Source organism: Bos taurus, chromosome 5 (genome assembly GCF_002263795.3).
Source record: "Bos taurus isolate L1 Dominette 01449 registration number 42190680 breed Hereford chromosome 5, ARS-UCD2.0, whole genome shotgun sequence".
Taxonomy (NCBI): domain Eukaryota; kingdom Metazoa; phylum Chordata; class Mammalia; order Artiodactyla; family Bovidae; genus Bos; species Bos taurus.
Window position 1 is genome coordinate 75,641,677 of NC_037332.1, and position 15,805 is coordinate 75,657,481.

At 47.2% G+C, this 15,805-nt stretch overlaps 2 protein-coding genes across 2 annotated transcripts in view; both read right to left on the bottom strand.

Moving 5' to 3' along the window:
* The window catches only part of SSTR3 (somatostatin receptor 3), a 36,437-nt gene extending 20,874 nt beyond the window's left edge, over positions 1 to 15,563 (bottom strand). The window contains exon 1 of the mRNA XM_002687691.6: positions 1 to 15,563. The gene's annotated coding sequence lies outside the window, so the exon portion shown is untranslated.
* Positions 14,780 to 15,805, bottom strand: part of RAC2 (Rac family small GTPase 2) — a 16,930-nt gene continuing 15,904 nt past the window's right edge. Inside the window, 1 exon segment of the mRNA NM_175792.2 lies at positions 14,780 to 15,560. The gene's annotated coding sequence lies outside the window, so the exon portion shown is untranslated.

The window sequence follows — 15,805 nt, forward strand, 5'->3', positions numbered from 1 at the left end:
CTGCCCATGGGACGACGGCTTCCCTCCTTGCAGCCAGGCTGGTTATCATTCTGCTGTCCCCTCTCCCTGCCCAGTCCCCAGGAGTCCCTGAGCACCCCTGAGCTGGGGTCCCCACACAGTGCCCACTTCTAGACTGCTGGCGGGACCGGGCCGCCTCCTACGCCTGCAGCGGCCACAGCCACGTCTGCCCACAGAGCCGCTCCCATCTGGTCTCCGGCCCTGACTTCCCACCGCCTGGTGCGTCACCCCCCCAACTGCAGGACACGTCCTGGGTGGTGGGGGGAAGGGACACAGATGGGGGGTCTGCAGGCAGGAGGCTGGGGGTGGGGTGCAGGGAGAAACCTCCCTCCCAAGGAAAAGAAGAGAAATGAGGAACAGAGGACTATAAGAAACCAATAGAAAGAGAGGGGAAACGGGGGTCGGTCGGAGGTGGAAAGACAGGGAGAGACAGAGAGAGAAGACGGCGAGTGGGTGGAAAGCCAGAATGAGGGGGAGTGATGAGAAATGCGTGACAGGAGAAGAGAAAAGAGGAGAAAAGAGCAGAGAAGGGGCCAGAGGGAGGGATGCAGAGAGAGATGCAGGGAGAGAGCACAGGGAAGGAAGGAGGGGAAGGAGGGGGTGGCAGGGAGAGTGACAGAGAAGGATTGTGCCACAGATGGTGACATGGAGAGCCAGGCAAGGAGGGGGCAGGAGTAGGGGTGCGGGAGGGGCCGGGAGGAGGGGCCGGGAGGAGGGGCCAGAGCGCAGGTGCGGGTGAGGGAGGAGGGGCAGCAGGTTAGGGGAGGAGGCTGGAAGTGGGGTACAGATCTTGTTACCGGGGAGATTTCAGCCACCCACGCTGGCCTTGGCTCTCGCAAGGGGTTGGAAAAGAGAGTGTGGTACTCAGGGGAGCTGGGGGCCGAGAGCCAGTGGCGGGACGCCTCCGAGGCTACGGTGCACACATCCCCAGTGCGACAGCTGGGTTCCAAGGTCAGTGCTGCAAGGAGGGCTGGGAGCATGGGGTGAGCACTGGGTGGGGAGTCCACAGTGCTATGGTCTGGCTCCCCCAGCCACAACGGGAGGCTGGGTGGGGGCTATCAGCCTTGAGACTGGTTGAGCCTGGGGAGCCCCCAGGCAGGGTGAGGAATAGAAAGGTAGGGTAAAGAATAACTACTTCAGGCTTTGGGGGCCAAGAGACAACATGAAAGCTGTTATACAGGAGAACACAAATTCCCACTCTTTGTCAATTGACAAAATTTCAAATATAATAATAGGAATCAAGGACTTTTTTATTTTGTTTTTGGTGATACAGATCTACTACTGAGAAGAGTAGAATTCTTTTTCCCCCCCTTTTTTTTGGAGAAGGGTAATATTTTGCTTCATTGGAGTTCAAAGTTAGCATTTCCTTTCCTCAAATCAGTTGCAAATGGTCTTCTGTAAAATCCATCCTTAGCTGGCAGGCTGTAAAAAAAAAAAAAAAAAAAAGGCACGCAGTGAGCCAGACTTGGCCCCTGGACCATATTTGCCAACCCTTAAGATCTCTGTCTGGAGCTTGAGCACAGGCCTGATTGCCCCTGGATGCCATGCCCTAGCTCATGCCAACCAACCATGTGACCATAGGTAAGTTGTCCCCTCTCTGGGCCATGAGGAGTTTCCTCATCCGGACCATGGGGAGATTGTTGTTCACTTGCTACATCCTGTCTGACTCTTTGTGACCCCATGAACTGCAGCATGCCAGGCTTCCCTGTCCTTCACCATCTCCTGGAGTTTGCTCAAACTCATGTCCATTGAATCGATGATGCCAACTCGTCCTTTGTTGCCCCCTTCTCCTCCTGCCCTCAATCTTTCCCAGCATCAGGGTCTTTTCCAGTGAGTTGGGTCTTCACATCAGGTAGCAAAAGTATTGGAGCTTCAGCTTCAGCATCAGTGCTTCCAATGAATATCGAGGGTTGCTTTCCTTTAGGACTGACTGGTTTGATCTCCAGTCCAAGGGACTCTCAAGAGTCTTCTCCAGCAACACAGTTTGAAAGCATCAGTTCTTTGGCACTCACCCTTCTTTATGTACGGTCCCGCATTCACAACCGTACATGACTACTGGAAAAACCATAGGTTTGACTGACATTTGTCAGCAAAGTGATATCTCTGCTTTTTAATATGCTGTCCAGGTTTGTCACAGCTTTTCTTCCAAGGAACAAGTGCCTTTTAATTTCATGGCTGCAGTCACCATTCACAGTGATTTTGGAACCCAAGAAAATAAAATCTGTCACTGCTTCCACTTTTTCCCCTTCTATTTGCCGCGAAATGATGGGACCAGATGCCGTGACCTTCATTTTTTGAATGTTGAGTTTTAAACCAGCTTTTTCACTCTCCTCTTTCACCTTCATCAAGAGGCTCTTTAGTTCCTCTTCTCTTTCTGCCATTAAAATAGTATCATCTACATATGTGAGGTTGCTGGTATTTCTCCCAGCAATCTTGATTCCAGATTCTGGGCAGATGGGACTCAGTCACTCCTAAGTTCCTCTTTCAACAAGAGCATCATAAGTGCATCAGTATCAGGTAGTAACAACAGCATTTTGGGCTTCCCTGGTGGCTCAGCTGGTAAAGAATCTGCCTGCAATGCAGGAGACCTGGGTTTGATCCCTGGTTTGGGAAGACCCCCTGGAGAAGGGAACAGCAACCTATTCCAGCATTCTGGCCTGGAGAATTCCATGGACTGTACAGTCCATGGGGTCACAAAGAGTAGGACACAACTGAGTGACTGTCACTTTCATTTCTTTTATGAAGCCTGCATCCCCAACTGGCTGTATCACCGAGCCTCGTGGCTACCACACCGCCAGTGGTGAGCAGTGTTAGCATATTCAATTTCCAGATGGAGAAGCCAGGGTCAGAGAGGGCAAGCAGTTTGCTCAGATCACACAGCTAGTGAGTGGAGAGGCAGAGTGACTTCGTGCCAAAGACATCTTCTTAAGCACCTTGCCCACTTGGGTGGCCTGACCCCTTCTCAGAAGGCAAGGGGAGGTAAGAGCCAGAAAGGGAGGGAAGAAGGGAAGGAATCTTTATTGAGCACCTACTATGCACCAAGCCCCTTTCCACACTGGGCCATTCCTCAGGACCAGGGCTGGACTGACTCTGTGGCTAGGTCCCCAGTGCTTGTGTGTTATAGACCCTCAGAGAGCCAGCAAGACAATGCCTTCAGAGGTGGTAGTCAGCACACAGTAGGACTATGGGGGACACAGCGCTTCTGCCTAGAGCCCATTCCCCAACAAGGCCCTCCCTCCAGGCATCAGTGATCTGTGTGCACAAGTTCAAAAGGGGCAGGTAGGCTCTGAGACTCCTAGGAATGAGGGGTGACATCAGAGACACTGTCCCTCTCTCACCCAAGGCCCTCCAGCAGCTTCTCAGAAGCTCACAATAAAGCCTAGCCCCTGCAGCCCAGCAGGCTTTACACCCTCCCAGCCTGCTGCCTGCCCGAGTCTCCTCTGCTGATTTCCTTCACCTACCCGTGGGTTAGGCACACCTAGCCTCTTTCAGTCACTCTTCTGTTCTATCCTCCATTCATTCATTAGACGGGTGATCTCAGAAAGCCTTCTGCTGGTGAGAGAGATGGGGCAGGAAGGGCTGTGCTCTGTGTTGAGGTGAGGACCTGCTTGCATGTTTGAGGGACCAGGAGGAGACCAGCATAGCTGGAGAAGAGGGAAGCAGGGAGGCCGCCGAGGCCAGAACACAGAGGGCTTTGTTATCTCAGGCCGAACGTGTTGGGAGTCTCGCAGGACATGAGCAGAGGAGTCTTGTGATCTGGTATATGGTTTTCAAAGGCTTGCCAGAACCGGTGAGAAAGTATTAGTCATCCTCAGGGCTTTTGCACAGGCTGTGCCCCTTGTTTGGATGCTCTCCGTATCTTCGGTGCTGGGTTGTGAGCTCCAGAAGAGCAGACTCTGTGTGTGTCCCCGTGGTGTCCCCAGACCTGGCACCAGTCTGGCACTGCACATTCAATGAGGAGAGAATGGATGGATGGATGAATGGATGGATGAATGGGTAGCTGCAGTGAAAGGCAGAAGGGGAGACCGATCTGCTGAACATCAGCTGGAGGTTGAAGAAGTGGTGAGGGATCCCAGGCACCAGGTCAAGGGAAGTGTGACCTGAGTCAGACATTGATTCCACTCAGGGAGTATTCCCTCAACAGGAGTGGCCTTGGAACCCCTCATCAGCCCCTCCTCCTGGGGATGGCAAGGCAGAAGGAAGTGCAACTCCACACCTATGAGCTCTGGGAAGCTGGGACACTGTGTCTGGGAGCTGTGGAGTGGCCCTGCCCTGCTTGGCACTGAGGTCCATGGTGCACCTCTAATCTGGGCCTGAACCTGGCACCTTGGTCTGTCACGTCTACCTGGTGTCCTGGAGGGGCTGTTGAGCCCATCTCCCCAGAACAGAACAATGTTATGTCTCCCCCATCAGACTCTGACCTCCTCAAACCTAGGGTCATGCCTCCAGCCTCAGCCTAGAGGGCTCCCCAAGACTGACTGTGTCTCTGCCATCAGACAGGTGGTTTTCCAAAAACTGGGGCCCAGATTCCTCCTATTTCTGAGAAGCAGGATAGATTCTCCTGCTCCTTCTCCTCCACAATGTGCAGGTTAGAGCTGGCTACTGGGCAGCTACTGATGCTGAGGTCTGTCCTCTCAACTAAGAAGAAATTAGCCAAAACCCCTTCCCAGCCCAGGCCCTGGGGTTTCATTGTCACTGGAGTCCCTATTAAAGGGTGTCCTGGCTCAGAGAGTAAAGCATCTGTCTGCAATGCGGAAGACCCAGCTTCGATCCCTGGGTCGGGAAGATCCCCTGGAGAAGGAAATGGTAACCCACTCTGGTACTCTTGCCTGGACAATCCCAGGGACCAAGAAGCCTAGTAGGCTACAGTCCATGGGGTCACAAAGAGTTGGACACAACTGAGCAACTTCACTTTCACTTTCTTTTCTGGTTCATCAGCCCCTGCTGTGTCCTCCTGGGGTTGAATCTCAGCTTTGCCACTTATTGACTGTGTGACTTTAGATATGTGACTTAACTTCTCTGAACCACAGTCCATCATCTTAAACACCTACTGCACAAGATCACAGGGAACGAGAATTAGTTAACTCTTTTACCCAGCAACAGTTCCCAGGGACACTTCCTGCAGTCGAAAGAGATGGGTTAGCAGACTGGGCTGGTGAGTTTGAGTCCCTGATCTGCTTCAGTGAAGCAGCACAACTTTGAGAAACTCATCTGCAAACCTTCTTCTTCAGTATCATGTGCGCCCACTTCCCACCCAGCCCCGAAGTTTCATGAAAAGGTCAAATGAAGGAAATGCCTATCAGCTTGTCTCTGCCCCTCCCGGCATTAAGCCTTATTGCTTTTACTTGAAACTCTCATCTTTCTATCTGTCCCCGCTCTCCATCCCTGAAAGCTCCCTTCTGGGCCAGATCACCATCACCTCTTATTGGCCCGCCTGCTTCTGCCCTCATCCCCTCCTCACCAAAGAGAAAGAGTCTGCTAAAAACAAGTCATGTCGGTTGCTTCCACCTTGAGACCACTCTAAGGCCACCTGCAACTGTAGAATGAAAGCCACGGTCCCCACCATGGCTGGGTACCCATTTAAGCTGCCTCTGCCTGTGTCTCTTCCTACTCACCCTTCCTCTCTAAGAGACATGGCCTTCAGGGAAAACACATATGCCCCAGGCCCTTTGTACAAGCTGTTTCCAGGCTCTCTAACCATCCTTCAACAGGTTCAGGGTGTCAGATACTCAGGGAAGCCTTCTCTGAAGCCTTTTTATCCTCTGAACTTGCTCCTCTGTGCTTCCTTTTTATCTGTAATGCAATTATTTTTAATTTGCTTTTATCAAAGTACTGTTTGCAAGTATATGTTAAAAACCAATGGTGCTAAACAGATTTCTAACAGAAAAAAAAAAAAAAAAAATAGGAGTTCTCCTTTGGCCTTGATCCATTCTCTATCCCAGAGGAAATTTCGCCCCATTAGCTATTTCTCCTTGTATTTATCTCCATTTTTGTTAAATACACCATTTATTTTCCTATCACTTTAATCCCTAGTTTTACCCATCAATACTGACTTCATACTATGGTAAAAAGATTTTAGACTTCTTGCACACTCTAGTCTCTTTCCCCTATCCTCTCAACATAACATACTTCCTGTTAAATGCATATTCAGTGTTTCTGTTATTAATTCAATATAAATATTATTCCCTGCTCAGCCAGGAATTAATAATTGTCTCATTTTTTTCATTTGCTTCAGTTCAGTTCAGCTCAGCTGCTCAGTCATGTTTGACTCTTTGTGACCCCAGGGACTGCAGCATGACAGGCTTCCCTGTCCAACACCAACTCCTGGAGTTTACTCAAATTCATGTCCATTGAGTTGGTGATGCCATTCAACCATCTCATCCTCTGTCGTCCCCTTCTCCTCCTGCCTTCAATCTTTCCCAGCATCAGTGTCTTTTCAAATGAATCAGTTCTTAGCATCAGGTGGTCAAAGTATTGGAGTTTCAGCTTCAACATCAGTCCTTCCAATGAATATTCAGGACTGATTTCCTTTAGGATGTACTGGTTGAATCTCCTTGCTGTCCAAGGGACTCTCAAGAGTCTTCTCCAACACCACATCAATTCTTCAGCACAGCTTTCTTTATAGTTCAACTCTCACATCCATACATGACTACTGGAAAAACCATAGCTTTGACTAGACAGACCTTTGTTGGCAAAATAATGTCTCTGCTTTTTAATATGCTGTCTAGGTTGGTCATAACTTTTCTTCCAAGGAGCAAGTGTCTTTTAATTTTATGGCTGCAGTCACCATCTGCAGTGATTTTGGAGCCCCAGAATATAAAGTCTGACACTATTTCCACTGTTTCTCCATCTATTTGCCATGAAGTGATGGGGCCAGATGCCATGATCTGAGTTTTCTGAATGTTGAGCTTTAAGCCAACTTTTTCACTCTCCGCTTTCACTTTCATCAAGAGACTCTTTAGTTCTTCTTCACTTTCTGCCATGAAGGTAGTATCATCTGCATATCTGAGGTTATTGATATTTCTCCTGGCAAACTTGTTTCCAACTTGTGCTTCATTCAGTCCAGAATTTCTCATGATGTACTTTGCATATAAGTTAAATAAGCAGGGTGACAATATATAGCCTTGAAGTACTCCTTTCCCAATTTGGGACCAGTCTGTTGTTCCATGGCTAGTTCTAACTGTTGCTTCTTAACCTGCATACAGATTTCTCAGGAGGCAGGTCAGGTGGTCTGGTATTCCCATCTCTTTCAGAATTTTCCACAGTTTGTGGTGATCCACACAGTCAAAGGCTTTGGGATAGTCAATAAAGCAGAACTAGATGTTTTTCTGGAACTCTCTTGCTTTTTCGATGATCCAGCAGATGTTGGCAATTTGATCTCTGGTTCCTTGGCCTTTTCTAAATCCAATTTGAGCATCTGGAAGTTCATAGTTGATGTACTGATGAAGCCTGGCTTGGAGAATTTTGAGCATTACTTTGCTGGTGTGTGAAACGACTGCAATTGTGTGGTAGTTTGAGCATTCTTTGGCATTGTCTTTCTTTGAGATTGGAATGAAAACTGACCTTTTCCAGTCCTGTGGCCACTGCTGAGTTTTCCAAATTTGGTGGCACATTGAGTGCAGGACTTTCACAGCATCATCTTTCAGGATTTGAAATAGCTCAACTGGAATTCCATCACCTCCACTAGCTTTGTTTGTAGTGATGCTTCCTAAGGCCCACTTGACTTCACATTCCAGGATGTCTGGCTCTAGGTGAGTGATCACACCATCATGATTATCTGGGTCGTGAAGATCTTTTTTGTACAGTTCTTCTGTGTATTCTTGCCTCCTCTTCTTAATATCTTCTGCTTCTGTTAGGAATTTTAGGAATCAGCAAACTAAAATGGACTGGAATGGGTGAATTTAACTCAGATGCCCATTATATCTACTACTGTGGGCAAGAATCCCTTAGAAGAAATGGAGTAGCCATCATAGTCAACAAAAGAGTCCAAAATGCAGTACTTGGATACAATCTCAAAGCAACAGAATAATCTCTGTTTGTTTCCAAGGCAAACCATTCAATATCACAGTAATCCAAGTCTATGCCCCGACCAGTAATGCTGAAGAAGCTGAAGTTGAATGGTTCTGTGAAGATCTACAAGACCTTCTAGAACTAACACCCCAAAAAGATGTCCTTTTCATTATAGGGGACTGGAATGCAAAAGTAGGAAGTCAAGAAATACTCGGAGTAACAGACAAATTTGGCCTTGGAGTACAGAATGAAGCAAGGCAAAGGCTAACAGAGTTTTGCCAAGAGAACGCACTGGTCATACCAAATACCCTCTTCCAACAAAATAAGAGAAGACTCTACACATGGACATCACCAGATGGTTAATATCGAAATTAGATTGCACCCAATGATGGAGAAGCTCTATACAGTCAGCAAAAACAAGACCGGAGATGACTGTGGCTCAGATCATGAACTCCTTGTTGCCAAATTCAGACTTAAATTGAAGAAAGTAGAGAAAATCACTAGACCATTCAGGTATAACCTAAATCAAATCCCTTACGATTATACAGTGGAAGTGAGAAAGAGTCAAGGGGTTAGATCTGATAGACAGAGTACCTGAAGAACTATAGACTGGAATTTGTGACATTGTACAGGAGGCAGTGATCAAGACCATCCCCAAGAAAAAGAAATGCAAAAAGGCAAAGTGGTTGTCTGACGAGGCCTTACAAATAGCTATGAAAGGAACAGAAGTGAAAGACAAAGGAGAAAAGGAAAGATATATCCATTTGAATGCAGAGTTCCAAAGAATAGCAAAGAGAGATAAGAAAGCCTTTATTTGCTTAGGGTTTTTTTAATCTTAGTTTTCTTGGACTAAGTTTTTCCATACACTCCTAAAGCTCCATAAAAACCACAACAAACTCCTGGAGTTTCCAGGAGTTAATCTCAGCGATAATTTTTTCTTCAGTTCAGTTCAGTCGCGCAGTCGTGTCCTACTCTTTGCGACCCCATGAATCGCAGCACGCCAGGCCTCCCTGTCCATCACCAATTCCCGGAGTTCACTCAGACTCACTCCTAAACTCCTCCTCTCTGATATCCCAGAATTCTTTCTCCACCATCATATCTGGGATTCCCTTCCTTTTTTTCTTGTATTGGATCCTGTTTCTTGAATCCGATGTCTTCCTCTTTAATGGTTTACTCCCTTATTTTGTCAGCATACATCCTCCAGTAACTTTCTAAGAAAGGATGCAGGCTTGAAAACCATTAATTCTCCTCTTGCCCTTGTTGATAGGCCCAGCTGGGCTTAGAATTCTAGGTTGAAAATCTAGACTGACTCTAGATTGGCAAAGGGCAGTTGTCCAGGTCTCTAGCTTCAAGCTGTTATTTTTATCTTCAATCCTTTGTGTATAACTTTAGGTAACTTTTTAAATATCATTCTGGAAGCTTCTAGAATGATATTTAGCTTTATCCCTAAAATTCTGAAATTTTATAATGCTAGGGTTGTGTCCACACCAACCCCAAGTGTTTGGGGGCACTCAGTGAACCATTTTAATCTGAAGATTTATATTCTTAAATTCTAGGAAAGATTTTTTTTTTTTATTTCCTGCTGTAACTTTTATTATTTTACTACTGGTCTCATAGATTAATCCTTTAGTCTTCTTGTTGTTTACTTTGACCATATCTTCTATATTCTGAGAGATTCTCTCTCTCTCTTTTTTTTAGTCTATTTTATCTTCCAACTCTTCTATTTTTAAAAATTTTCATCAGCACATTTTTAATTTCTAAGAGTTCTGTTTCCTGATTATTGCTTTGTTTGGCATTCTATATTTATTTGTGGATATAACACATTTTCTTTTCTCTCTAAGGATAGCAATGGTAATTTCTTTGAAGTTTTCTTCTGATCACTACTATGTCTCTATTTCATGCTAGTTCCTTTTTTTCTGTTTGATTGGATCTCTTTCATGTTAGAACTTTCCTCAGTTAACTAGTCATCTTTGGTTACCCATTCATTCTGCAGAATAAAGCATTAAAAATTGGACTGGAAACTCTATGTAGGAAGGCAGGACTTGCAAAATAGTGAACATTTCTGTAGGAATAGCTGGATGTTTTGTCAAGAACATCCAGATGTCACCAGAACATATAGATGTCATCTGTAAGGATTTTCACTGGGGTGGTCAAAGCCTGTCCATGGTTTACTATATGGGATGAATGTATGCCTGGGTGCTTGCATTCCTAAACTGGGTAAGAGGAGGAGGCTGGGGTCTTCTCTGTTAAGTCTTCAGACTTTCACTGAATCCTCTCTTATCAGTCAGCTACTGCTGTGTAACAAACAACCACAAAAAATCCTCTGTGGTACACAACAATAAGCTTTTATTTCACTACACACCTTCAGGTTAGCTGGGATTGGTTGATCTAGGCAGGGCTTAGATAGCCTGGTCTGCTTTGAGCTGCAGATCTGCAGGTCATCTGGACACTCCTGCTCCCTGTTTCTTATGTACTCTTGGAAATGGCAGGCTTCCTGGGATTTCTTTCATCAGCACAAGAGAACATGGTGCAAGCACATCAAGCCTCTCCTTTTGAGGCATATGCTAACATCCCATTGGCCAAAAGCAAGTCACACAGCCGAGGCAGCATCAGCAGAGTAGGGAAGCACACTCCTCCCCCAGAGGGAGAGGAAGGAGGGAGTGATTATCTGCTAAGTGTAATCAAATCTACCACATCCTCAGTAATCGGTCTTGGGCCTCACCCCATCTGCTTTGTGGCTAGTGTCCTCGAGTCCAGAACTCTCTGGTTGGATTTCCCTGCCTGGGTTAGGGAGGGGTGGTTGCTGGGTGCATAGTGCAGGGGAGAGGACCAGGGAGTCTAACTACTTATAACTACTAAACAACCCCCGGTTTTCAGCCTCCTGCCTCATCGGATACCTGGGTCTGCCACTTTGGAGCCCCCTCACAGTTCTGTAAGGCCAGTTGGTTGCATCTCTCCTGTCTCCAACCCTCCTACCCCACCCTGCCATGGAAGAGCAGGCACTTAGATTTGTCTTTCCTGGGCTCTGTTAAATCATTTACCACCCCTCCATCTGCTCTTCATGGTTATGTGCTGCGGTTTGGGGCCACAGGTGTCTCCTGGTTTCTTTGAAGATGAGAGTTTTGTGTTTCTGTTTCATGTTCTCCTTGTTGTTAGGCTGCTTTTTGGCCAGGGGTGAGGGGGTGGAAGCATCTCTACCTGGCACCTTGAAACCAAGGTCTCTTCCTTTTTCTGTTGAACACACTTTTGTGGTATGTTGATCAAACCCCGTGGCAGATGTTGAGTTACACGTCTGTCTTCTGAGCCTCTGGGGAGCAGGCGGCTGGGTCCCACCCCTCTTTGCCCCTCTAGCTCCCAGCACTTGGCACAGAGTGCACTTTTAGCATATGGGAACTGAATTGAACTGAACTTCAGACTACATGGATGACTGCTCATCATTTTACTTTCTCAAAGCCTTCCAAAGTCTTCTAGAACTATGCTAGATCTGTGTTTCACTCCCCAGAGCCTACTCTGCCCTGGCTCCCACATCCCATGAGGCCTACCTAGATGGAGTCAATTGGCCCCAGTGGTGAATATTTCTTGGGCAGTGGAGGAGTTAAGAGGGTAGGAAGGAGAGTTAAGAGATCAAAGGAAGAGTCAGCAGGGACTTTGGCCCCAAAAGAGGCATTGTTTCAGTATACCATCATATTATCTTTCATGATCGTGTGAGATGGCTGGGCTCAGTCGTCTGGCTCTTCTGTTCCACAGGATGTTGGCTGGGGCTGCAGTCATCTGGGGACTCAACTGGGCAGACATCCAAGATGGCTCCCACACATGACTGATGCCTTGATGAGGATGCTGGAAGGCTGGGCTCAGCTGGGACACTAGAAGGATTGGGTCTCTCTCTCCTTTAAAGTCCATTTTTTTTTTTTTTTTGTCTGCTTGTTCATTTATATAAACAACAGAGGCTTACCCAGCATCCACTAGATGCCAGGTACTTGCTAGGATCATGGTGACCCTACACTGAGGATTCTAAGTGGCATAATTACATTTGTAAATGAAGATGATCTCCCAGGATGCCTGATGGAGGTTAGACAAGGCAGGGAGAGGGCAGGCAGGAAAGCTTGTGAGAAGGCATAACTACTGTCCAGGGGATGATTGCAAGGCCTAGAGCAGGAAGTGATGATGGGCCAGATGACAGGGTAAGTTTAACAGATATTGGGAAGCTAAATTTTCCAGTCTTGGTAACCAGTGAATGCTGGGAGCACAGAATGGGAAAAGCCAGGGGGACCCCTGGCCTCTGTTTTAGAAGAAGACACAAGGATAAGCCAGACTGCAAGACAGAGAGCCCCAAATGAAGTAGGCCTATCTGGCAGGTGCTCTCCTGCCCATCAGGTGATGATTTCATTGCAAGAGGCCAATCACTCATACCCAGTCCAAGCCTGACAGTAGCAGGGTGCTTGGGAGTGGCTGCTGTCAAATGAGTGAACATTACCATGTTGTCAGCTTTTGCCCATAACTAACAGTTCTTCCTGTTTCAAAATTCTTCACTGACTTTCCTCAAGATTTCTCTTTTCTTTCTGAAGGCCTTCTGGTCCTCAGCCAATTTGCAAAGCAGAAACGAGTGACTCACCCAATGTCCAGCAAGCTCTGGATGCAATGATACAGAGGAAGGAGCAAAGAGCTAGGAGTCCTAAGACCTCAAGCTAATAGTAACAGAAGGCATGACCAACAGCAGCATAAACAAATAAGTGGTTTCATTTTTGCTCTGTTCCCTTAAGAAGGCACCCACTGGCAGTAGTTCAACTGCTGACCAAAGTTTTGAGGAATCAAGGCTTTTTTATCTTTCTGCTTCTCCATTATTAGAATATTAGGTTATATTTTTCTGTTTGTGGTTTCAGGTTTATAAGATGGCTGCTGCAGCTCCAGACATCTCATCAGAATTCATTAGAGAAGGAGCCAGGACACAGGACAGTGTTGGTTGGTTCTATCCTTTTTTTATGGAGGAAAACCAAAACTTTCACAGAGGCTGCCTCTCCAATTACTTTCATTTTATGTCTTATTGGCCAGAACTGTATGAACTTGGAACTCCAGCTGCAAAGCAGGCTGAGAACAAGTATTTTTGTCTGGGGCTAGATACATTGCTGTTCTGGACACAACTAGGATTCTATTAGCAAGGAGGATGCAAGCAGTGGTGGTGGGTTGAAAAGCACAGTGTCTGCCATAGTGAATTGAGCCCTAACTCCTATGTCTCTGTCTACTTCTTTGCAAAACAAAGTTGTTAGTGCTACATTGGGAGGCTACCAGGAGAATTAAATGAGATCATATGTGCTAGGTGAAACCACACAATGGTGAGAGTATTTATTTCCTGACTTTATTACTGGTATAAAACAAGGACTGCATTCACTGGGGTAGGCTTAGTAGAAGAGGTATCTGGCAGAGGAGGTGTGAGCACAGGAGAGAGGAAGGCAGGGTGTGGCCAGGCCTGAGGCCACCAGGATGGCCCTGGATTTATTTATCCCAAGACCCCAGAAAAGCAGGGAAGAGAAAGAGGTTCTCGATTCTGGCCTGCTGGGAAAGGCCTTCTCATGGCTTTTAAACATTGGACATCTTAGAGTATGGATTCTGACCCACACATATCTGTGTTTGGGTTGTGTGTGCTGAGGGTGGGGTGAGGTAACAGTGTTAATGGTTTTTTGGTTTGTTTCAGAAGAGAGGTAACTTTGAAAACATAACAACCTTGTCTGAGCTGAAACTGAGAAAGGACGTGGGGCTTCCCTGCCTATACCCCATCCCTTTCTAGATGGTGGGGCTCTCCAGAGGGAAGGACAGTGAGCTGAGATCTTGCATCAGAACTTCAGGTCTTGGGGCAGTGGAAGTGGCCAGGAGCCCTGTAGGAGCCAGAAATGGAAATTCAAAGCATTTCACTGGCTGCGAATTGGGAGACCTCTGGGTTGTCAGGACAGGGTCTCATATCTCTTTTTAAAAATCCTTTATTTTAGCTTCTCTAGACTGTCAGCCCCTGATGGCAATAACTCGGGTGAATCGCAGGACCACACAACAGTGCCTGGAACAGAGTAGGTACTTGGTAAATTTGTGTTGAATGGACGGATGAAGCCCAGATAAATAGAAGCAGGATCATCCAAAGTCTGGCATTCGTGAATCAGCAAACACTGAGGGGAGATTGGCTCCATACCCGTCCGTGGCGCTTTAGGGATGAGCTTTGTTAATCCTGACAGCAGCCACATCTCTTCTTAAAGAAACTTTCCTGTGCTTAGTGCCTGCTGGACCAGCATTGGTTCCTTACACTGTTTGGACACTTTCCTGGGACTGCCAATATTGGAGACTGGGGTTTCTGGCTGCTTGACACCCATATTCCCAAATTCTGACAAGGCTCTCAGCCTCCTTTTGAGAACCAAATCCCCCCACCTTCACCCTAGTGGGTGCGGTTTTGAAATGGCGGCCTACTCTCCCTGCTCTAGTTTGTCAAGTGGTCTAGGTTTGGCCAATCAGAGCACAGGATTCTCCTGACAAATGTGATTGGTTGAAAGGGGGCCCAAGATCTAAGCTGGACCAATCAGAGTAAACCTTAATCAGAACTTTGCCTGGGGCAGACACTTGCTCTTTTTTGCTGAACTTGCAACTGGAAGGGTGAAGCCCTGAGAGTCATTGTGCCTAAGAATGAACCAGACAGCAGAAGGTATAGAAAAGTGAGCCCTGAAGACTTCATTTGAGCCCCCTTGATCAAGCTGCACCTGAAGTCATGATATTTCCAATCTTGAAACAATACATTTATTTTCTGCTTAAGCAGGGTTTCTATTGGGTTTCTGTTTGCAATGGCAAAAGTCCTGACTGGCAGGATCTGAAAGTTTTAAGACTCTCACAGATAAATGCAGCTCAGGGTCCTGTGAGTGGAGCAGAAAGACTTGAAAGGCGGCAGGAGTCAGCAGGACCCTGGTTTTTGATTGACTGGGCAGGTACTCACAGAAATTTAGAAAATCTGAATATAATATGTTGTCCCCAAAGGAGGACTAAGACCAGAGAGGAACAAACCTTCTGAGACACTTAATTTAGCTCAGTAGAAGAACTCTCAATAAGCAAGACCATCAATACTTGAGTATACTGCTGCCCTAGAAGGGAATGAGAGATCCATCTCTGAAGGTATGTAAGTGGTGGCCAGCAACCATCTGGCCTGAAGTTCCCAGAGGGGATTCAGGCGTTGGGGGTGAGGGGAGGAGTAAACAGGTAGATGACGCCACGTGTGGCATCTGACCACAGCAATGCAGGGGTGGCTTACTGGGTGCTGGGACCCCCTTCTGGCCCCTGAGAAGGCTGGAGCATGACGGGATGGGGGCGCAGCACCTACAAATTTACACTCTTTGGGCCCCCAGGGGGACCTTCAGCACAGAGAAGACGGTCAACCAAGTTCTGCAGCCATCTTGCTAAGAAACGCCACAGGAAGGGAAGAGCATGGCCAGCCAGGGGGGCCACTGGGCATTGGGTTGGGGGCCTTGGAGAGTCAAAACCATCTGGCTGGGAAGGCTGGATGCATCCTGGAAGGAAGACAAACAAGGGGTGAGAATTTGGGGCCAGGCAGAATCCACAGCCTGCTCCCAGCTCTCCCGGCTCCCAGCTCACTCCAGCTCCCAGCTTGTGCTCAAGGTTGGCCAAGTCCTCTCTATCCTTGTGGGTGCCTCCCACCCCCACCCATCCCTCTTCTGCCCTAATAGCCTCAGAGCTGAGTCTGCCCTGCCTCTACCCCATATGTGAGTGTCGGGTCTCCCCGGCTCAACTGGGC